At 41.1% G+C, this 24758-nt stretch overlaps 1 long non-coding RNA gene across 1 annotated transcript; it reads left to right on the forward strand.

Annotated features, from left to right (window-relative positions):
* Positions 1-20931: 20931 nt before the first annotated feature.
* On the forward strand, positions 20932-23739 carry LOC138957539 (uncharacterized). The gene is made up of 4 exons (XR_011453070.1): positions 20932-21004; positions 22596-22817; positions 23351-23499; positions 23683-23739. It is a non-coding gene; the product is annotated as an uncharacterized lncRNA (long non-coding RNA).
* Positions 23740-24758: the final 1019 nt, after the last annotated feature.

Consider the following 24758-nt stretch of genomic DNA (forward strand, 5'->3'; position numbering starts at 1 on the left):
TTGTACGCTGCCGTGTTGAAAGTCAATCCCATAGTCCGGACTTTGTCGAAGACTTCTTGACCAACATGGCAATCAATTGGATTGAAACATGAGGGCGTGACAGCGCTGCCTCAACTTTCACAACAAGCCTGATATGACGTCAACACATATTTATCGAAACAATGAGAGAAAAACACGTGTTTGGGATAACATACCCAGGAAATGTCATGAAGGTCGGTCCAGTAGTTTTCTCTAAATCGCTCCACACACACACACACACACACACACACACACACATACACACACACACACACACATACACACACACACACACACACACTCGCACACACACAAACACACACACACACATAGTACACACACACACACACATACACATACACACACACACACACACACACACACACACACACACACACACACACACACCACCACCACCCTCATCTCGATTCCCCATATATGTTAAAACATTTAGTCAAAACTTGACTAAATGTAAAACCTCACTGATGTATAATAATGATGTGATATTGCTCTGAACAGCTAGCTGTCAAGCAGACGATGCACCATTGCGGAAGAGCTCTTTTGCATTTAAGTGTACATTTTCCTTTTGCTTACAAGACGTTTAGCAGGATGTGCCGCTCCTATTGCTGACAAACTCTCGAGTTTTTGTTTTTGTACCGCCGGCATTTGTTTCCAAAATTGATGGAAAATACTGTGATCTAGTGCTTGATTTTATCAAGCAAGGCACTGCAACGCGGCAATTGTCCAACACATTTCTTTGTACTAAAGACAGTGTTTACAATTCCTATGAGATACCGTTGTAGTCAAGACTGTGAATCCTACGGGAAACATTTTTAGGAAAGATTATTCCTTTGTAGTAAATATTTCTGTAAATTCCTACGGGATTCCGTTGTAGTAAATATGTCTTGCTATTCCGAGCTAGATAGGATTCCCACCAAAAAGGCCATGGATATTGTTTTTCTCTTAAAAAGACAGCACTATATCCTATTCGGGGGATGGGGTTGGGGGGGGGGAGGGATCAAACATGATTGTCAGGGTAGCAGAAATCACGCGTGTTCGGGAGCTGATCATGGACTTCATGATACCTACCTGTGGACAAATTACTGGACCTTTGGAAGTGACTGTCCGTGAACTACTGCCTTCACTGCCACAGCAGGTAAATATCATGAAGTCCATAATCAGTTTCCGAACACGCGAGATTCCTGCTACCCTAACTATCCTGTATGGTGACCCCTCCCCCCACTCACACACACACGTTTCCTTTTGGAAACGACAAGGCTAAGTCTACAGAAGCCTTACTCTTAAGCTTTAGCATACAGATGTTGGATTACATTTCCTTTAAACCTCGGTTGGTCATACAGGTTTGGAGTACATAACTCACAACAGCATACATTGTATAGCAACATATATCGATGCAGTTTACTGTCTGCAGCAAATAGTCTAACTTTAACATACATTCTGTCACGTCTGTAGTATGCTGACTATCTGACTACCAGCTAGTTCCTTCACAATACTTTTGCCTGTTGTAAATAAGATGCAAGAATATTATTACAAGCTAGGTTATTAACACGGAATTACTGTTGCTACTGTTATAGCCTTTTTTATTTCAACTGACTACTTATCAGAAGGTTACATTTTACGTGTTCGTATCACGTCACGCAGTCTTAGTTGGGTTGATATTTACCTCTTTTACTGGATTGACATGCATTTAAAGAGATACTTCCCTCTTGTATATAGATAAACTCCTTATTGCGTTGTATGAAATGTAATTCGTTTTTGTGTGATAGTTCTCCTTTTGATATTTACTAAGAAAACAGAGTTTTCTACTGGAGTCGGGGGATTGTCATGAATTTATAATTCTATACAACTGCAATGTTACTAAGACTGAAAATAGCTTATCGATTGAGTTATTCATATTGTATTTGTGAGGTCATAGCCTTTTTTGTCTACTAGTTTTGTTTTGGGGTCTGGAGGAGATGACGCAGGCAGCCAGAGGGTTTTGCCGCCACTACGCGGGAGACCGGTGCTAGTCTGTGGACAGACCGCCCGGTGGTGTACTTGTTTTAGCAAGTCTTTACTCATCCTTTCTCTTCATAGTTTTTTTCGGCAGAGAAGCTGTAGGTGTTGTACCGCGTGAGGCGTATTTGTGACCGGACTTTATATTTATTATTATTGTGTAATTGTCAGTGACAATTGAAAGATGATTCTTTCAAGTTTTAAGCAAGTTCTGGACATCATCTCCGGACTATTGTATTTGTGTGTTATGTGCGACTCGTTGAGAATTACTAGTCAATTTGGATTGTTATGTTTATGAACATTTGATATGTAAACATTGTGGTTGAGTGTGTGTTCCCATGATTTGTACCGTAGTTATTGATTAATATATAGCGAGTCAGACAGTTCTCCCATTTTTGTTGGAAATTCGTTCTCTGTTTTCACCCCAGTCTCTGAAGATTTTGTTCGTAAACTCATTGTGAAGTCTGCCAAAACGTCCTGTGACCACGACCCCCTCCCCACCCCCCTCCTCTGTGATCACTTAGACATCCTACCCACCATCACTAGAATACTGAACGAGTCCCTTTCCACTGGCACCGTCCCCTCAGATTTCAAAAAAAGCTGTCATTAAACCCCTTCTGAAGAAACGCTCCCTCAACCCCAACATACTTAAGAACTACAGGCCCATTTCAAACCTTCCCTTCTTTTCTAAAATCCTAGAGAAGATAGTCCTAGACCAGCTCTCCTCCCACCTCTCTGCCAACAACCTCCTCACTCCGCACCAGTCAGCTTACCGCACGGACCATAGCACAGAGACCGCAGTCCTTAGTATCCTCAACAACATTTTGACTTCCTTAGACGATAACATAATTTCCCTGCTCTTGCTGTTAGACCTTTCGGCCGCTTTCAATACAATTGATCATGAAATCCTACTGTCCCGCCTTGAGCACACTTTTGGCATCCAACATGCAGTTCTAAATTGGTTCAGATCCTATCTCTCAGACAGAAACAAAATTGTAATTGTAAACGACGTCCCATCCCAGGAAACCTCCCTCCTTTTTGGCGTTCCCCAGGGCTCTGTGCTCGGACCCGTGCTGTTCATCATGTACACCTCCCCTCGGACTGACCTCCGTCGTCGACAGACATTCCGTTTCCCACCAAATGTTTGCTGACGACACTCAGCTTCAGAACTCAGCGACTCCCTCAGAATACGCCAAGATGACCACCTCCTTTCAGTCTTGCATTGCTGACGTTGAACTCTGGATGTCCACGAACAAGCTTAAACTTAACTGTGACAAAACAGAAGCCATTCGTTTCACCAAATCCTCCCTCTCCCCCTCTCTCTCTCTCTCCCTCCTTCTATCACTTTGGGCGGCAGCACTATTGAATTATCAGACTCCGTCCGTGATCTTGGCATCTTTCTTGATAGCGATCTCTCCATGAAACACCATGTTATGAAAGTCTGTCCGTCCGCTTACATCGAGCTTAAGAGAACACGATCTATCCGCCCATACCTTACCGAAGATGCCACCAAGACCCTTGTTTCCTCCTACATTCTTTCTCGATTAGACTACGGAAATTCTGTTCTCATTGGCTGTCCTCAGTCTGTCATTCCATCCGTTGCAGCGCGTTCAAAATTCTGCAGCCCGGCTTGTCTGCAAAGCCCCTCAGTCCCAGTCCTGTTCCCCCTTGCTAAAGAAACTTCATTGGCTCCCTGTAGAGCTGAGAATCCAATATAAGTGCTGCTGTATCTGCTACAAAATAATATCTGGCTCAGCCCCATCATACCTGTCTGACCTGTTCGCACTCTATACACCCTCACGATCCCTTCGCTCCTCTGTAGACACTAGAATATTCCGTCTATCTTCTTTTAGTCGCAAACAGCACGGCCAGATAGCCCTCTCCCACTCTGCTGCCGTTGCGTGGAACTCTCTCCCTTACTCTATCCGACACTGCCAAACATTCTGTTCCTTCAAATCAAACCTTAAAACACACTTCTTCACACAGTATTTTGATTAATTTTATTTCAACATGGTGCATTTTTGAATCAGGTGTTTGAATGTTTTGCCTGTGTTGCAGTTTGTATTGATGTAGTGTTTCGTTGTTCACTTGTGTGCTGAATGCTGCTGAACATGCTTTCTTGCTTTGCTTTGGATGTATATGTATGTTTGTCATTGTAAAGCGCTTAGAGAATGTAAATCGCTCTATAAATCTCCCATATTATTATTTAAGTTATTGAGACATCCCAGTGCGGGGATATAGCTCAGTTGGTAGCGCGCTGGATTTGTATTCAGTTGGCCGCTGTCAGCGCGAGTTCGATCCCAGGTTCGGCGGAAATTTATTTCACAGAGTCAACTTTGTGTGCAGACTCTCTTCGGTGTCCGAACCACCCCCCGTGTATACTACATTGGGTGTGCACGTTAAAGATCCCACGATTGACAAAAGGGTCTTTCCTGGCAAAATTGCTTAGGCACAGTTAATAATTGTCTACCATACCCGTGTGACTTGGAATAAGGCCGTGAAAGGTAAATATGCGCCGACATGGCTGCAATCTACTGGCCGTATAAAATTTCATCTCACACGGCATCACTGCAGAGCGCCTAGAACTGTACCCACGGAATATGCGCGATATAAGCCTCATTGATTGATTGATTGAGTGCACTAAGGGATTTATAGAGCAAATCGAGAAAATTCATTATTGAACGAAGCGCATAGCGCTGAGTTCAATAATTATTTTCGAGATTTGCTCTATAAATCCCTTAGTGCACTGGGATTGTTTCAATAACGATATTGTCAGTACCGCCAGAGAAAAAAGAAGATTCAAAACGCACATTTTGCCAAGCGCATTTGGACAGGCGTAACTGTGTGGTCAGGTTTGTGTCACTGGATCTACTTTTGTGTGGGCTGTCTCTAGTGTGTCGTGTTTTCGTCACACGCAAACTCTTGTTTTAATTTCTGTTGGTAAATTCCAGTTAAGCTAAAAAGTGATGATCTTTCATAGAGACCTCATTTAAACTCGGAGAAAGGACTGTGCTCTTGGTTTCGAAACCTTGAACCTTCATCGAGCTTCGACAGATTGACTGTGCAGAGTTTTGCCCCTTGCCACGGTCGACGGAAAGCAAATTTCCAAAATAAATGTGGCATGTTTCTCGTGTGGTATCTTCACTCATCTGGGAGTCTGGCACTACATATGAACGGTAAGAATGCTCTGAACCCTACACGTATTATATCCCCATCGTTTTTTCGTTCACATTTGCCCAACATGTTAATTTGCTGAGCGGGGTTTATGTCGTCTGCTAGGGCAATCAAACCAAGTGCATGCAGTCTGCACTGAGTCTGCACTTACGAGGCAGGCTGGTAACGATAAGTCTATATATGGTAAGAACGTTCTGAACCCTACACGTTTTCGATTACGATTGTTCTTGCCTTGAAATAATAATTCGGAAACCATCGGCAATGCGCGATGACGTAGGTGTTCCCATGCACGCGTGATGCGTCGGCCATCTTGGTAAGCAGCACTGAGAGGTGACTGTGCGTGAGGCGTGCAATGATACATGTTTCTGTTTGTCGTTGCAAAGTGATGGGGAATTTGTACTGAAACCTGGCCATCCCTATTACGCCCAGGTTCAGTGTCAGCTTCTTGCAACCAAGGCTGATTACTGTGACTTTGTTGTGTGGACCACAGTAGATTTTGTGGTTGTGAGGGTGGAGCCAGACGCTGCCTTTTTGCAGCGCGCAGAGGAAAAAGCCAAGGCATTTTTTCAAAGAGTTGTCCTGCCAGAGATGGTTGCAAAACACTTCACAAACATACAGCTTCAACATCTGTGATTGTCACTCCAGATTCACAGACACAGCATCTAACCAGAACTTCTGAAAGAATGCCACTCAGTCCTCAGAAAAGCAATCCTCCCCCGAAAAGAACCAAAAGAGTTATTTGTTCCAAGGGCAAGCCCAGGAGAAAAGTCAGTGTGTGGTGTTTGTGTCGCAAGCCTGAAAGTGGTGACATGGTTGCTTGTGACAGTGAAAATTGCAAAGTTCAGTGGTACCACACGGCATGTGTTGGACTTGATCATTTGCCAGGGGAAGATGATGCTTGGTTTTGTCGGGCTTGCCTTGACATGTCACTTTAGCTTAGTGTAGCTGTCTGGGGGTTTTCTGTCGGTGTCATGCTGTTTGAGGTTATAAGACTGAGTGACTGCATATTTTGAAGTATGTATTTGCCTAACTGTGCAAGTCTTGCACACTTACTTGTTGTTTCATTTGTGTGCCAAATCTGAATTCACACACACACACACATTACAAATATTTGGTTGACTTCATAAACAAATGTGTTCTGTTTTTATTTTTTATTTTTGTACTGTGAGCACATGCACAGAAAAATACAACATTGGAAAAAGAATGTGCAGCTGTTTACTAGTACTAGATTCATAGAATGTACATGCATGTGTATGTTATAATGATAATGTGACACAAAATAAATCTTTCTTCTGTCCCATACACATGACTTGAGCTGTTCATACACATGCGCCTGTTTTAGTGTTTGTTGGTGTGACTGTTACTTAATGTAAGCCATTTAAACTCTGAAAATAACAGAACAAATCACCATGTCACTGCACATACAAGTCAGAGCACAACAAGAAAGTTGTAAACACAATTCTGATACAATGGGATGATTCCAGAATGCTATACACACACATCTTCAGAGTCAAACACAATCACACCACACTTGGACACATGTTGGTCAGGGCACAGCAAACAACCACTATTTTGTCGAGGAATGTTACATCCTCGCCTTCACAAGGCAGTATTAGATTGATGGGGATAGTACTACTCAGAATGGTATATTTCATTACAACATTGCCAATTACACGTTCAACATGGATCCTTAAATGTGCAATTTTCCTTGTCTGCTCAATGTCCTGGGAATGCATCTGACACTTTCCCCTAGTAAATGCAGGGATTTTCACCTCTGCACATGCAAGACCTACAATCTCCTCTATATCAAAGCCGCGATCTGCTAGCACTTTGTCTCCTGGTAACAGATGATTCAGAAATCCACTATTTTCTGTTATCATCTTATCACTTGCCTTCCCTCCCCACCCCTTCGACAGAAATGAAATAACCCCCTGTGGTGTTATGCCTATGAGATATTTCATGGTGTGGTTGTGTTTATAATTTGACCATGTCTCTGAGCGAGCCCTACAATTTGAAGGTTTTTCAATAAAAATCTCAAAGCAGTCAATGATCACAGCAACATTTCTTCCAAAGGCCTCAATGAACTCATGTGGCATGCTGTCATGCAGAGACTGCCTATCTGGCCAGTGAATAAGTCCCACTAAGCGTTCATACAGAACATTCATGGTTTCCATGATGACAGCCGAAGAACTTCCCAAACGCTAACTGAACCGGTACTAGCACTAGTAGCAGCCGAAGCACGCAATATCCTGCTTACCAAGATGGCCGCCGCTTAGAAAACCAGTGGCTGTGACGTCACGATCGCATTGCCGATTCATTTACTGAACTGATGCAGTCGTATTTCAGTGTAGTCAGTGCTACGTATGACCATAGTACACATCTATGGTATGACAGAGTCGATCGAGTCAGTCTTCCAAACTGGTCTAGCTGGTAGGCTACGTTATCGGAATAACACTTGTGTTTTCTGCTAGCGGGTGGGAATTTTATACTAACTCATCATTTGGTAATGTGGATGATAAGCTACATGCCACTAACACGGCATATGAGAAGAATCTATGCAAGTCGGCGAAAATTAGATGAAACACAGCGGCTTCTATTTTTAGATCACTGGCAGCCGCACTGTGGCACAGGCACATGCAATCTGTCAGAAAAAAACCCACTTCTGCTTTAATTGAGAAGCAGGGAATTTATGGTCATTTGGTATTGTGGAGAATATAACACTGGGCGAAAAGTCACGTTTTGGCACTATAACGTGGCATATAACATGAAACATGAAGTTAATCAACTGAATTTTGTGGCATTATACCTGTGCGATTCACATCAAGTTAGAAAAACTGCCGTAACGCAATAAAATCCCTGGGATTTTAGCAGGGTGCAAAACACGGTAAAACATCGAGTTTTGGTGTCTGTGTTTTGGACGTTTTCGCTACGTTAACGCACGGCGATTCACGTCGTGTTAAACGCGTTTCAGCAGTGCGCAAAACACCACAAAACCTATGGAGTTACGATACGTTTTTCTGGTTTCTAAAACTTGATGTTAGAGTGTTGTTTTGATGGATTATTCTGCGTTTTCATCAGCCTGGTGCCAAACCCCGGCCGCCTCTCGGCGAGTCTGCAGAATCAGACGATTATCGGCTTCCTCTCTCTCTCTTTCTCTCTCAGCACGGTCACACACACACACACACACACACACACACACACACACACACACACACACCCACACACACATATATATATATATATATATATTATATATATAATTATATACATACACACACACACACATTGCACAGGCATACACCATACACACACACACACACACCGTCACACACACATTCACACCGTCACTGCACACACACATTATAACTGACATATAATGACACACAAACGGTACACACAGGCACACGCACAGGCACACACTGTGCACACACTGGGACACACAAACATACATACACACACACACACACACACACATGCACGCGCGCGCACACACTATGGGCACACACACTCGCACACACACACACACACACACACCTTTTTTGGTATCTCTTATTTTCTCCATAAGAGCCTTGTAAGTGCACAAGAGGAGATACAGTACGAATAGCCCGTGCGTTGAACAGAGAAAGTAGGTCATTTTAAACTGACAATTTTTGGCCAGCCAGATAAGAGTTCGTCTCTATTCCTTAGCAAACCTACGGTACCGAGCGAGTTAATCATTTTCACATGTGTTGCTGAGGCGAGCTTTGCTGGCCCTGAGAAAGCCGACTGACCACAAAGAGGTCTTTGTTCTAGTTTCCCCCCCTCTCCCCAAAACATCCGGCCGAGAGGGTGGCTGATTGACTGGACTTTACTCTCCATGTATCTGCAGGAAGTGACTCGAGTTGGAGATTTTAGGATTTTCATTGCCCTTCCTTTTCTGATAATGTTTTAATCACATAGTTTTTGGATGCAACACATAATGTCCTTTTTACATTTAGTCAAGTTTTGACTAAATGTTTTAACGTAGAGGGGGGAATCGAGACGAGGGTCGTGGTGTATGTGCGTGTGTGTGTGTGTGTGTGTCTGTCTGTCTGTGTGTGTGTGTAGAGCGATTCAGACTAAACTACTGGACCGATCTTTATGAAATTTGACATGAGAGTTCCTGGGTATGAAATCCCCATACGTTTTTTTCATTTTTTCAATAAATGTCTTTGATGACGTCATATCCGGCTTTTCGTGAAAGTTGAGGCGGCACTCAGTGTCACGCTCTCATTTTTCAACCAAATTGGTTGAACTTTTGGTCAAGTAATCTTTGACGAAGGCCGGGGTTTGGTATTGCATTTCAGCTTGGTGGCTTAAAAACTAATGAGTGAGTTTAGTCATTAAAAATCTGAAAATTGTAAAAAATTAAAAAAAATTTATAAAACGATCCAAATTTACATTCATCTTATTGTTTATCATTGTCTGATTCCAAAAACATATAAATATGTTATATTTGGATTAAAAACAAGCTCTGAAAATTAAAAATATAAAAATTATTATCAAAATTAAATTGTCCTAATCAATTTAAAAACACCTTCATCTTATTCCTTGTCGGTTCCTGATTCCAAAAACATATAGATATGATATGTTTGGATTAAAAACACGCTCAGAAAGTTAAAACGAAGAGAGGTACAGAAAAGCGTGCTATCCTTCTCAGCGCAAGTACTACCCCGCTCTTCTTGTCAATTTCACTGCCTTTGCCGTGCGCGGTGGACTGACGATGCTACGAGTGTTGCATTGCGTTCAGTTTCATTCTGTGAGTTCGACAGCTACTTGACTAAATGTTGTATTTTCGCCTTACGCTACTTGTTACATTTAGTCAAGTTTTGACTAAATGTTTTAACATAGAGGGGGAATCGAGACGAGGGTCGTGGTGTATGTGTGTGTGTGTGTGTGTGTGTGTGTGTGTGTGTGTGTGTGTGTGTGTGTGTGTGTGTGTGTGTAGAGCGATTCAGAGTAAACTACTGGACCGATCTTTATGAAATTTGACATGAGAGTTCCTGGGTATGATATCCCCGGATGTTTTTTTCATTTTTTCGATAAATGTCTTTGATGACGTCATATCCGGCTTTTTGTAAAAGTTGAGGCGGCACTGTCACACCCTCATTTTTCAATCAAATTGATTGAAATTTTGGCCAAGCAATCTTCGACGAAGGCCGGACTTTGGTATTGCATTTCAGCTTGGTGGCTTAAAAATTAATTCATGACTTTGGTCATTAAAAATCTAAAAATTGTAAAAAAACTTTTTTTTATATAAAATGATCCAAATTTACGTTCATCTTATTCTTCATCATTTTCTGACTCCGAAAACATATAAATATGTTGTATTTGGATTAAAAACAAGCTCTGAAAATTAAAAAAATTAAAATTATGATCAAAGTTAAATTTTCGAAATCAATTTAAAAACACTTTCATCTCATTCCTTGTCGGTTCCTGATTCCAAAAACATATAGATATGACATGTTTGGATTAAAAACACGCTCAGAAAGTTAAAACGAAGAGAGGTACAGAAAAGCGTGCTGTCCTTCTCAGCGCAACTACTACCCCGCTCTTCTTGTCAATTTCACTGCCTTTGCCATGAGCGGTGGACTGACGATGCTACGAGTATACGGTCTTGTTGAAAAATTGCATTGCGTTCAGTTTCATTCTGTGAGTTCGACAGCTTGACTAAATGTTGTATTTTCGCCTTACGCGACTTGTTTGTTACATTTAGTCGGTCTGGTGCGTGTGGTTTGAATGCCGTCCTGATAAGTGTCTTTTAAAAACACATTCACAGTAACATCTTCGACGCAGACACAGACAGTTAATTAGGAAGGGCTCCTAATATGGACCACTTTTTGTTTCATGCTGATAACTTGCTTGTTTTCTTGTGAAGAGTTTTATTTTGTGTTTGGTAGTCCTTCTCTCAATCAATATGAGGCTTATATCGCGCGTATTCCGTGGGTACAGTTCTAAGCGCAGGGATTTAAAAAAAATAATAATTATGCAATTTATATCGCGCACATATTCAAGGCGCATGGATTTATTTATGCCGTGTGAGGTGGAATTTTTTTACACAATACATCAAGCATTCACATCGGCCAGCAGATCGCAGCCATTTCGGCGCACATCCTACTTTTCACGATCAAGGCCTATCTCTCTTAGGTTAACCGTTAGGCCTAATTAGAGTGAAATAGCTTTGATAGACATTCAGCAAAAATTAAATACAGTCAAAATCACAAATGGTCCATAATAGGAGCCTGGGCGCCTAATATGGACCAGTGAAGCGGCCTTCACAAATCACTGTAAAAAGCCCCCTATACTTCAAAATAACATGATACAGCTCAGTGTACAAGTCAGACTAATTTTAATATGCTTTAGATTGATCTGTTTCGGGTTGATGAGAGCATTATTTGAAGAACACCAGGAAACTAAAGAAGCTTATCAAAAACAGAGTAAAAATAAGTGAAATTATCAACTTCCACGAAAAGAAGACTTTTTTTTTTAAATCTCGAAGACTAGTTATAGGTTATTTCCAGCAAGCTTCTTAATGAATTAATGAAAATAGCTTTTAGCTTTTTTTTCTTCGATTTGTTGAAGGTGGTCCATATTAGGGGACTCGCACATACTTTGAGATTTTGCCATTATTTTTTGTTTGCAGTAGAAACTCGGGGTCAACACTGCTAAAATGTAACAAATGCGGTCTTAGCTGTCATATATGGTAATTTTTGTGTGATAAAAGCTTTGGCTGTGGACACTGAGAAACGACTGAGTCCGTTTTAGGCGGCAAATTTAGAGTGAACGCTGCCAAACTGAATGAAAAAAATTAGAAAAAGCCTAACGGTTTTGAGATTTGTGTTTCTGCAACTGTTTTGACATGTGCGAGTTATCCAGAGAGGTTGAATACAGCGAACAAAACTTTTTTGAGCGCTCTAGCACCGTTAGTTTTTCAGAACAGGAGGGGGTCCATAATTATTGGGAGCCGGTCCATATTAGGAGCCCTTCCCCCATATCTACGTGAAGCTACCACCGCTCGGCTTTACACACACACACTTTTAATTATTATTATTATTATTATTATGGGGAGCTTATATAGCGCGAACCACAACTGTGCTCTCCGCGGTTTACATATTAATTTCTGCCGTTTAAAATGTAATGTTTTACAGACAGACAGACAAACAGACTTACCTTACTTACCTATTCAGCCACAAATATAACAATATTCCACATAACAAAAATTAAAAAAATAAGCCTACAAAACCGCTCCAGTCCAACCATATTCCGCGTACACAATCTTCACTTCCATCCAACCACAACTGTGCTCTCCGCGGTTTACATATTAATTTCTGCCGTTTAAAATGTAATGTTTTACAGACAGACAGACAAACAGACTTACCTTACTTACCTATTCAGCCACAAATATAACAATATTCCACATAACAAAAATTAAAAAAATAAGCCTACAAAACCGCTCCAGTCCAACCATATTCCGCGTACACACAATCTTCACTTCCATCCCCATTTTGAAACATCGCAACAGACTTCCAGATATGATTATAACACGACCATATGTGTTCTCTGGTTGCATGTTTGTTCAGTGTCTTGTCCCCACATAAAGCATATTAACTCTACCTGTCCTAAAGCCAGTTGCAGTTCTAAGAGGACGTTAAAACTAATTATCATCACACACACACACACACACACACACACACACACACACACACGCGCGCGCGCGCGCGCACACACACACACACACACACACACACACACACACATTTGAAAGATCCCATGTATGTTTTATGATTGTTGTTTTGGTCTGAATACAACTTTGGAATCTTACTACACTCATAGACCTATATTAATATAGGTCCCTGCTACACTCTTGTTGATTTTACATTTAAGTTGTCAGAAGTATTTTGTTCGTCGGTTCGTGTCTGGTGCGTGTGGTTTGAATGCCGCCCTGACAAATGTCTTTTAAAAACACATTCACGGTAACATCTTCGACGCAGACACAGACAGTTAGGAAGGGCTCCTAATATGGACCACTTTTTGTTTCATGCTGATAACTAGCTTGTTTTCTTGCGAAGAAGTTTTATTTTGTGTTTGGTAGTCCTTCTCTCTTAGGTTAGCCGTTAGGCCTAATTAGAGTGAAATAGCTTTGATAGACATTCAGCAAAAATTAAATACATACAAAATCACAAATGGTACATATTAGGAGCCTGGGCGCCTAATATGGACCAGTGAAGCGGCCTTCACGAATCACTGTAAAAAAAGCCCCCTATACTTCAAAATAGCATGATACAACTTAGTGTACAAGTCAGACTAATTCTTCTTCTTCTTCGTACGACGGTTGTGTCAGACTCGGAATCTGGAGGATGCCATGAACATGGACGTTCTTTCCAGGTCCTCCAGTGCTCCCCACATTTTGGTCCTCAGATCTGTTTGGTCAGGCCATGTCTGGATCAGACTAATTCAAATATGCTTTAGATTGATCTGTTTCGGGTTGATGAGAGCATTATTTGAAGAACACCAGGAAACTAAAGAAGCTTATCAAAAACAGAGTGAAAATAAGTAAAATTATCAACTTGCACGAAAAGAAGACTTTTTGTTATTTTTTTTTTTAAACTGATCTCGAGGGCTAGTAATAGGTTATTTCCAGCAAGCTTCTTAATGAATTAATGAAAAAAGCCTTTAGCTTCTTTTTCTTCGATTTGTTGAAGGTGGTCCATATTTTAGGGGACTCGCACATACTTTGAGATTTTGCTATTGATTTTTTGTTTGAAGTAGAAACTTGGGGTCAACACTGCTAAAATGTAACAAATGCGGTCTTAGCTGTCATAGCAAATTTTGTGTGAAAGCTTTGGCTGTGGACAGAAACGAGTCCGTTTTAGGCAGCACATTTAGAGTGAACGCTGCCAAAAGTGAAAACAAGTCGCGTAAGGCGAAAATACAATATTTAGTCAAGTAGCTGTCGAACTCACAGAATGAAACTGAACGCAATGCCATTTTACTCGTAGCATCGTCAGGCCACCGCTCATGGCAAAGGCAGTGAAATTGACAAGAAGAGCGGGGTAGTAGTTGCGCTAAGAAGGATAGCACGCTTTTCTGTACCTCTCTTTGTTTTAACTTTCTGAGCGTGTTTTTAATCCAAACATATCATATCTATATGTTTTTGGAATCAGGAACCGACAAGGAATAAGATGAAAGTGTTTTTAAATTGATTTGGACAATTTAATTTTGATAATAATTTTATATATTTAATTTTCAGAGCTTGTTTTTAATCCGAATATAACATATTTATATGTTTTTGGAATCAGCAAATGATGGAGAATAAGATAAACGTAAATTTGGATCGTTTTATAAATTTTTATTTTTATTTTACAATTTTCCGATTTTAATGACCAAAGTCATTAATTAATTTTTAAGCCACCACGCTGAAATGCAATACCGAAGTCCGGGCTTCGTCGAAGATTACTTGACCAAAATTTGAACCAATTTGGTTGAAAAATGAGGGCGTGACAGTGCCGCCTCAACTTTCACGAAAAGCCGGATATGACGTCATCAAAGACATTTATCAAAAAAATGAAAAAACGTTCGGGGATATCAATCCCAGGAACTCTCATGTCAAATTTCATAAAGATCGGTCCAGTAGTTTGGTCTGAATCGCTCTACACACACACACAGACAGACAGACAGACACACACACACACACACACACACACACACCACACATACACCACGACCCTCGTCTCGATTCCCCCCTCTACGTTAAAATATTTAGTCAAAACTTGACTAAATATAAAAAGAGAAAAAGCCTAACAGTTTTGAGATTTGTGTTTCTGCAACTGTTTTGACATGTGCAAGTTATCCAGAGAGGGTGAATACAGCGATCACTTTGTCCGCACGTCGCTGGGCATATCAGCGCAGTTCAACGTTGCCAGAGACCAAAGAAGCGCTTTACTCAGGTCGCAGCGCGAGGCGGCTCACTGGAGGAATGTTTGAAAACTATCTGTGCTCGACTGCCAGCAGATCACAGGCACATTACACCCAATAAAGTTTGGACTTGTACTGGCAGAGAGCGAATGCAAATTCTTGTAGGCATACACAGACGCAACATATACAGACAATAACACCCACAACACTTCAACAGCATATGAAAGGAATAAAAATAAATCCGCAAATCGCGCACAATACACCAGTTAGAAAAACAAGGAGTACCAAAGCGGCGTGCAGAAACTAAACTGACTCGGAGACTGAGAAGAAACATTTATCACACGATGTGGATAGCAAACATTAAAATAAAACAGATAAGTCAAGCAAAAAATAAACACAATATCGAAAACACAATAAACAAAGGTAAAGAAAACAAGTCGCGTAAGGCGAAAATACAATATTTAGTCAAGTAGCTGTCGAACTCACAGAATGAAACTGAACGCAATGCAACGCAGCAAGACATCGTCAGTCCACCGCGCACGGCAAAGGCAGTGAAATTGACAAGAAGAGCGGGGTAGTAGTTGCGCTGAGAAGGATAGCACGCTTTTCTGTACCTCTCTTCGTTTTAACTTTCTGAGCGTGTTTTTAATCCAAACATATATCATATCTATATGTTTTTGGAATCAGGAACCGACAAGGAATAAGATGAAAGTGTTTTTAAATTGATTTCGACAATTAAATTTTGATAATAATTTTTATATATTTAATTTTCAGAGCTTGTTTTTAATCCGAATATAACATATTTATATGTTTTTGGAATCAGCAAATGATGGAGAATAAGATAAACGTAAATTTGGATCGTTTTATAAATTTTTATTTTTTTTTACAATTTTCAGATTTTTAATGACCAAAGCATTAATTAATTTTTAAGCCACCAAGCTGAAATGCAATACCGAAGCCCGGGCTTCGTCGAAGATTACTTGACCAAAATTTCAACCAATTTGGTTGAAAAATGAGGGCGTGACAGTGCCGCCTCAACTTTCACGAAAAGCCGGATATGACGTCATCAAAGACATTTATCAAAAAAATGAAAAAAAACGTTCAGGGATTTCATACCCAGGAACTCTCATGTCAAATTTCATAAAGATCGGTCCAGTAGTTTAGTCTGAATCGCTCTACACACACACACACACACACACGCACGCACACACGCACACACGCACGCACATACACCACGACCCTCGTTTCGATTCCCCCTCGATGTTAAAATATTTAGTCAAAACTTGACTAAATATAACAAAAAGAGATGCTTGCCGACAGTCAGTGTGTGAGTGCGTGGTTTGTGCGTCAGCGGGGTGTGTGTGTGTGTGTGTGTGTGTGTGTGTGTGCGCGTGCATGCGTGCGTAGCGGCTACGTTCTTGCGTGTGTGCGTTCGAATGAGAAAGAAGAGAGAGAGAGGATTGAAGAATGAGGTCACGCTCTCTGTCACATGAATACATATACACACACTGAAGGCTACCTCGGACACGAACACTTGCCAACAACTGTGGTTGGACATGCTTTTGAAATGGAATATTTTTTCGACATGATTTCTGGACATACGAATCCCGCTGTGTTGCCTACTGATGTTGCGAATGATGAAGGTTTTGAGTTGACTGACCTTGAGGAGGTATTGCATCAGGCGTTTATCGTCTCAAATTATATCCTTGCTACTTTTCAGGAGTCAACTATTGCCATTCATGGTAACTTGGATAGTCAAAGTTTTTATTTGTTTGATCATCAGTTCCCATCAAAGAAACAGAAATGGTAACCATTCTTCAAATGGCGCTGCAGTTTTGATGTCATCAAGTTAATTCCTTTGCAGAATTGATTGATTTTCTCAAAAGCCATTATCAATGTGTTTATCAATTAACACCTGTTCATTTCTGTCCAACTGCAATGCAAACTCAATGTGGAGGAAACAAGGATTCATTACAAACAAGTCATCCCTGTACATCAACAGATTTATGTACCTCAATCAATACTGCTAGTATGAGTGACAGGAATCTAAAAGAAAAAAACAACCAAACGCAAATGTACTACTACTTCAACGACTCGTTTGAATGTAAAACAGAAATGTAACACTATCTGTGACAATGACGGTTCTACGACTCGTTTGAATGACGGTATAGATCGAACCTTAACCCACAACTACGAAAATTTGTGTCAGACTTTTTTGAACAGGAAAATATGCCTCTGTTCAACAGTAACCAACACATGGAAGATGTTTTTGAAACTTTACAGAAATGTAACACTAGCCTATCTGTGACAATGTTGCTTTTGAATTGAACCCACATTTGTTGAACAGGAGAGAATGTTCCTGTTCAACAGTGCCCAAAACACTGAATCTGACGTTTTTGAATCTTTTCTGTCATCTAACTGAATCTGACGTTTTTGAATCTTTTCTGTCATCTAACCCAATTGCTCATGACTTCATCGATCTTGAACATGCCTACTTTTCAAAGAAAGACAGACAAAAGCGAAATCTGCATGTTAGCCATCTGCCTGAAATGGTCAATGCACTTTTGTAAAATTGTCACATCTGTTATGCACTTTTGTGAAATGGTCAGTGCTGTTGTGCACTTATGCAAAACTTGGTGCTGTGCTGTTAACATTTGAACAAAATGCATTTTGTTCAATGTTTAGTGCAACTTGCTACTATATAATCGCTGTATGCGCTTTGTGGTAATAATGCACTGTTTAGTGCACTTGCTACTATATAATCGCTGTATGCGCTTTGTGTAAATGCACTTTGTGAAAAGTTTGCGCTAAATGTTGGCACTATGCATCATTGTTGGAGCACCCTCCTGTAGTAGATGCACCATGCATAAAAATGTACTTATGTGAAATGTTTCGTGTAAATTATTGTCACAATAATGTTTTGTGCGCCCCCATGTATGTGTTCTGTGCTAATAATGCACGGTTGTGAAATGTCCGTACACATTTTGTGGCACTATGTAATTGTTAGTGCATCCTCGTGCGGATGCTTCGTGCTAAAATTGCACTTCCATTAAAATATTGTACGCTCATGTCAACTGGTACTATATTTTCAATTGTTTCTCTGTCAATTTCAGATGTTTGTTTCCAATTACTTCAGTATCTCCCTGTTGCAATTCCAGGTGATTCATTATGCATGTGCCAATCAGTTTGAGGTGTTTAATTCTGATTCCTGTATTTACAGTGTAAAATTAAAACTATTGTTTTCAAACATTCCTAGGACACCTGGTAATGGTTCTGTGTTTTTTTGTAATTTGTATTTTGTTTTTCTGCAATAAATATTTGAAATGGATCTGAGACTGACTTACTACTTTTAGCACTCTTTTTCACCACATTCCCACGTACAGATATTGCAATATCAACTCTTCCTTTCTACCTGTTTCAAACAAGCTCTATTTTTTAATTAAAAAGTTTTTTTTTCTTGTGGCTGTTTGATCAAGGCAAGCATTGACTGAAATAAACAATTTATATAGGCCTATATCCAGCACAACATGCAATTCATTAACTTTTGACCCTAACCTTTAACACTTCCCAAATAAATCTTTGGTGGACATTGCATCGACGCTGTTCATTTTGAATGAACATTTTTCTTGTTAGATCAGTGGTCTATGCCGGCGCATAGTTGTGTATTGACTGGATCAATCGCCAACTCGCTGCGCTCGCGGTAAGTGCTGACAACCGGAAGAAAGCTGCATTCCGAAAAAAGTCACTTCCGTTTCGCCATTTTTCGATGATGCCAGAGAAGTGAACCATGATTTCAAGATGCCCGGTGCAAATTGTTGTATGCCTGGATGCAGCGTGAGCTCACTAAGATCTTCAACGCTTATAACTTTCCATGGTATACCAAACGGAAAAGCGGATGCCGAATGGAGAGCTGCTCTTCCACAAAATCAACCGTGCTGACAAGCTTTTCAACCCGAAGAATGCGAGGATATGTTCCCGACATTTCAAAGAAACATGCTTCAAATACGGTACGTAAAAAAACTAGTAATATAGCGAAAATAAGCTTTCATCTGATTGTCTGTGCTGTGTTGTTTTGCTTGTAATGCTTCAAGTGACGAAGCTCTAGTAGTATCAATCAATCAGTATGAGGCTTAGTACTTGTAGTAACTAGTACTTTTACAGCTCGCAGACAAAAAATAACACAATCGTATTCTGAATCATACATTGACAAAGGCGTAATTCTGAGCTATAATTATTAGGTAATGGGGAAAAAACCACTCTTTGTTCTTGTGATAATGTGTTTTTGAATATATTCTAGTAAACTTCTGGGTTAGAACTTAGATTTCTTTTGTTGTTTTACTCGGTCACTGAGTCAGTCTTGTTCATTCTTGACAGATTTGCAGTAGTGTGTTTTACTAATTCTTGTTTCTATTTCAATAGATCTAAATGTATAGGTCTGTTTAGTTAATTTAACTTATAATTTCGACTCAGCATTTTGAACATTTTCTTTGCATGTTTTTTTGCTGGGCCTACAGGCAAGCGAGCACTCATTCCAGGAAGTCTGCCAACCAACCATGTGCTACAGAAGTCAGTAGAAATGTTAGGCGCGTTTGATCGATCTGCGCGATCGCGCTGCGCGTTTGGTGGATCGATCAAACGCGCACACATCGATCGATGTGTGCGCGTTTGATCGATACAAAGAATACAAGAATCGTTAAAACGCGCAGCTCTTATATACTTGCGCATTTGGACGATCCGTCTCACAAATCACCATCGTACTACGCACACACACGTCTGCTGGCAATGACCGGAAGTTATGACCGGAAGTAGGTCTTTCTCTTTCTCTCTCTCTCTCTGTCGATGAACCCATATACTTCAGCTACTGTCAGTATGTTTGTCCCTGTCCCTGTATCTCTTTCTCTCTCTTCCTTGGCCCGCGTGCGTCTCTCTCTCTCTCTCTCTTCTCTCTCTCTCTCTGCTCTCTCTCTCTCTCTCTTTCTGTCTCTCTCTCTCTCTCTCATTTAGGCAGTCATCGTGCGCACTTGGTCTTGTGCTTGCCGTGTACACACGGGGGTGTTCGGACACCGAGGTGCGAGTCTGCACACAAAGTTGACTCGGAGAAATAAATCTCTCGCCGAACGTGGGGACGAACTCACGCTGACAGCGACCAACTGGATACAAATCCAGCGCGCTACCGACTGACTGAGCTACATCCCCGCCCGTGTGTGTGTGTTTGTGTGTGTAAGGTTGTGCATGTGTGTGTATGTGCGCGGGTGTATATGTGTATGTGTCTGGGTGTATGTAAGTGCATGTGTGCAGTGTGTGTGTGTGGTGTGTGTGTGTGTGTGTGTGTGTGTGTGTGTGTGTGTTTTTGTCTCTTAGGTGGTTCACAATCGTATTGAACTTTTCGCTTGACATCAAGATTGATTTGGGACACATGGCTGATGCATGTATCTGCCTCCACTTGCCGCAGTGTGTGCCTAAACCTCTCCATCATGTATGAGTGAAACGAATGAAGAGAGACTGAAGCAATAAAACTAACTTGAGCCTATGTGAATAGAGCTCAGCAGTAATCACACAAAAAAAGAAAAAATAGGGGTATATTTCGGAACATTCCTGTATTTGAAACTTTTCACTTCCGGCGTACGACGTGTGTGTGCGGTAGGGACTTACTTTGTGACAGATCGTCCAAATGCGCAAGTATAAGAGCTGCGCGTTTTAACGATTCTTGTATTGTATTCTTTGCATCGATCAAACGCGCACACATCAATCGATGTGTGCGCGTTTGATCGATCCACCAAACGCGCAGCGCGATCGCGCGATCGCGCAGATCGATCAAACGCGCCTAACAGAAACACCAAAGACTCCAGCCAGGAAACCCCCAGTGAGTAAAAATTGCTGTTATTTGCCCAGTATAGTATGCTATTAGTGATACTGATAGTGATAATATGCTACTTGTAACTCTTTTGTGAGTACCGGTACATGTATACTGGGTTTTCTCAGTTTCTGTCCGCTGTCAGTGTGAGATTTATAGTTATATATTATAACCTGTTTTTCTAGTTTCATGGTTTAGCCACGACTCACTTTGAATGAGGGTCATCTGCCAGGCATTTAGCTGATTATCTGATAAGTGATATTTTTTAATTTGCTATTTATAAATTACAGTTACAGTAAACTAACACTGTCGCACAAAGTATGTGACTTTAAAAAAAGATTTGTTTGAAATCATGTGAGCTCTGTCCACTAGATGATGGAGAAGGGAATTTTTCCAGTTGAGTCTGCAACATGGATTTTTTCTCTCTCGGATAACAAATAGTACAGTATGGTAGGAAAAATTTAGGGTTGGTGTGGCGATAACTTCTTCTTCTGCGTTCGTGGGCTGAAACTCCCATGTACACTCGTGTTTTTACGTGTATGACCGTTTTTACCCCGCCATTTAGGCAGCCACACGCCGCTTTCGGAGGAAGCATGGTGGGTATTTTCGTGTTTCCATAACCCACCGAACTCTGACATGGATTACAGGATCTTTTCCGTGCGCACTTGGTCTTGTGGTTGCGTGTACAGTAGTACCTGCCATATCCGGTCACCCATTAGTCATTGCAAAGGTGACCGCAAATATCAGGTGGCCGTTCATTACAGGCCCCCTCCTCCTCCAAAAAAACACGATCAAGTTTTCATGAAGAAAAGAAAGCGATCATCCACGAGCCGCCGATTCATTGTCTCTGTTAGTTTTGCTTTCGTTTATACATCTTAATTATTTGCGTGTTTAACTCGATCGTCCTGGCTAAGCTATTGTTTCGTATGTTTCTATGTGTGTTGTTTGGATTATTATATATGTATTTGAGTGTCAGATAAACAAGTGTTTCAAACTCACATCAGCTGTGATCGATCCGGAAGTGACTGCCGTAAATGTACATGTATGCGCATGTCTGTATTTACAGTTTGCGCATGCGTAAGTATTCATGTCGTCTGCTCGTGCTGTGCCGTCTGTGCACACAACACACACACACACACACACACACACACCACAGGCGCTCGCCCGCGAAAGTGACAAGTGGCCGTTAAGTGGCCGCTCCTGTCGAGTAAGAGGGGCACCTTAGGGCAAAAATCAGTGACCGTTGACCGCGTCAGACAGGTTAACGGCCATTAAGAGTCAATTATAGAAGGAAAACTCATTAGTCATGGGAAAGCTGGCCGCTCCGGGTAGGTTCACGCCCACGAAAGGGCCGGAAATGGAAGGGACTACTGTACACACGAAGGGGATAAGTCACTAGCAGGTCTGCACACAAGTTGACCTGGGAGATCGGAAAAATCTCCACTCTTAACCCACCAGGCGGCCGCGGCCGGGATTCGAACCCTCGACCTTCCGATTACGAGGCCGACGTCTTACCACCCCGCCACAGCGCCCGTCGTGTGGCGATAACAATAAAGATATGTCATAGTGACTTGACTAATTGATTTGAATTCTGCTGCAGGTCAGTCGCCCCCCACCTCCTGGTTGCCTACTACAACTTCGAGGAAATACGACAGGACACCCTTCAGCTTGCTGCACCATGGTGTCTCTTGGAGAACAGCAAGGAACAGATACAGGGAATAACCGAAGCCAGCCAAGTGAAACTGTTGTCCTCTACGTTATGATTACGTACTCCAGCAGACATCAACTTGTGGTCGACGTGCGTGGGTTTTGCTCAAAATACGTAAGTATTCGTCAGTGTTTGGCTTCTCGAATTAAGTTTCAACTTAATCTCTGTCTCGAACCACAGGCGGAAGGTATCGTTCACTGGACCACTACTTACATAGAAAGACTATACTGAACGAATCGTCGGTAAGCTTACCACACTGTCATACTGTCATACTCATAGTGATATCACTGATACATTTGTACAGGTAAACATGGCTGTTTGCTGAAAAAATCGTTGTGAAAAATTGTAATGTCTCTGAAGTTTGATTCAGTCCGTCATTCATTTTGATGGGAAGTCAACCCTTGGTGAGGCTAATACTAATATTGTTTTGATCTGTATTCTGCCAGTGCCATTGCCAACTGCCATGGTTGTTCTTGTGGAGTTCTAGAACAAGCTCTGGTTTGAATGACCAGCTAAAATTAATGCTAATAGTAAATAAGTACATTATTTTTGCATTAGCGGGGTATACAAAATATTTTATTAAAAAAATACCGCATGGTTTTGCTTGATCAAATCATTTATCAGCTAACAATATGCTTTTATTTCAGTTGGACCTGACTTGAGCATGGTTCCGTTGTCTCCGCAACAACAGCTTGATTGAGATACAGGCATGTCCAGTTTTCAGCAAGTGCAGGCTGAGTGTGAAGATCTGATTGCTGATCTAGACACAACATAAGCTGCTTGACACTATTCCAAGGTAAGCGAGAAGCTTTGAAAATAGTTACTTTAATTCAGTAATGCGTAATTATGTATGCAATACTCCTGCTGGTGAGTTCACTACAAACAGGTACTACATTAGAACTAGAAGAATAGGTTCCACAAGAACATTTCTGACTGTTGATGCCACTAAAACTCTCGTTACATCCTGCATTCTGTGTAGATTAGATTACAGCAAATCCCTTCTCCTAGGCTGCCCTGACTCCACTCTCCAACCCTTGCAAAAAGTACAAACTCTGCAGCACTCCTCTCATGAAAGAACTTCACTGGCTTCCTGTGTCTCAACGTATTAGGTATAAAGCTGCCTGCTTCTGCTACAAGATCATCTCTCATTCTCTGAATCGGCACCTGCCTATCTTTCGTAACTGGTCTCCCTCTACACTCCCTCTCGCACCCTTCATTCTTCTGCTGATGCTCGACTTCTCCGTCAAGGTTGCTTTAAACGCAAGGCTCATGGCTTCCGCACGTTTTCATATCATGGCCCTCAGTTATGGAATTCACTCCCCTTTCTATTACGTCACTCTCCATACATGATTTCATCTTTTAAGTCCAATTTGAAAACTCACTTGTTCCAACAACATTACGGATAGTTCCTTAGGCCAAACAAAAAAATGGTCTGTTTACGGTAACATAGGCCAACAAAATAGGGTCGGTAGGTCGGGATTTATTTTCTTTTTTTCCCCCAAAAAACATATTTTTAAATTATTTTGCCAAAAAACATTGACAAACTTTGTTTTAAATTTTGATTTTTTTTTCTTTTTTTCCCAAATGCCAAAAAAAAGTCTAGGGTCGCGCAAAAAAATAGGGTCGGTCGGGATACCGTAAACAGACTTCTTTTTTTTTTGGCATTGAGTCTGGGGATGTGAGATGTGCATGATGTGTTGTTTGAATCTGACAGTGATTGTATGAATTTTTTATACACGTATTGTTGTCACGCGCTTTGAACTTCTGATAAGGCGCTTTATAAATGCCCGTTATTATTATTATTATTATATAAGTAGATACACACTTGTAAACTTATGTTAGTTTTCACACGTGAGCATGAAGTGCCTTTATGAGGAATGTATAGTGGCTTGCAATATTGAATTTGAGGGATGTTTGCAGTTATATAATATATTAGCACAGCTCAGTTTTCTACAGGGTTCCGTGAGAACAGTGAAATTCTCCTTTGAGGACTGAAAAATATCTTGGATAATTGGTCTTAATTGGGGGGGGGGGGGGGGGGGGGGGGGGGGGGGG

The sequence above is a fragment of the Littorina saxatilis genome, unplaced genomic scaffold, assembly GCF_037325665.1.
Source record: "Littorina saxatilis isolate snail1 unplaced genomic scaffold, US_GU_Lsax_2.0 scaffold_381, whole genome shotgun sequence".
NCBI classification, from domain to species: Eukaryota; Metazoa; Mollusca; class Gastropoda; order Littorinimorpha; family Littorinidae; genus Littorina; species Littorina saxatilis.